We start from the raw sequence: 700 nt of genomic DNA on the forward strand, positions 1-700 counted from the left end.
GCCCATGCTGCGCCTGGGCTGGGACTGGTCCCGCTGGCGCAGGGTAGCAGGAAGCTCTCTGCACACTCTCCGGACCTGGGCTAGGACTGGGTCTCAGGATGAGGATTCTTTTAGGCGAAGTGTACTTTGACCACCATAACCTCTAGCTGATGGTAAGTCTACTGTTACAAAGCATAGCAGGGAGATAACAGGACTCCAAATTTGGCTGGTCAAGTCAGACAAAGGTTCTTTCTTTTAAAACAGAAAAGTAGGACACAGAAGAGGCCAAGACAACGAAGATGCCTGGGAGAGGCAAGAAATGATTTTATGCTTATAGACATCAGGAACATTTGCAGCCCTTCAATGCGAAAGGCATCTGGGTGAAATGACAGTAAAATAAGGCAATTTTATAGGGAAAGGGTAACTCAGTTAGGCTACATTGAAAATTCATCATTACATCTTACAGAGAAGTTCTGGACTAACAGGATAAACTAGCAGCTTTACTTTTAAGTAAAGCTTTCACTATAGTAAGCCTACAAGTGTGTGATCCATAAATTCTACACTGCCCAACTATACTCTGTATTTTGTACTACCTTGAGTTCTTCTTTTCATCTGGTTGTCTTGATTCTTATTTCAGGGAATCCTTGTTTTTCTATTAAGTTCTCCTATTTAGCACCACACAAACACCTATTCTCACTCTGCCTCTTGTGCTTCTATTTTT

Source organism: Octodon degus, unplaced genomic scaffold, assembly GCF_000260255.1.
Source record: "Octodon degus isolate 3935 unplaced genomic scaffold, OctDeg1.0 scaffold00117, whole genome shotgun sequence".
NCBI lineage: Eukaryota > Metazoa > Chordata > Mammalia > Rodentia > Octodontidae > Octodon > Octodon degus.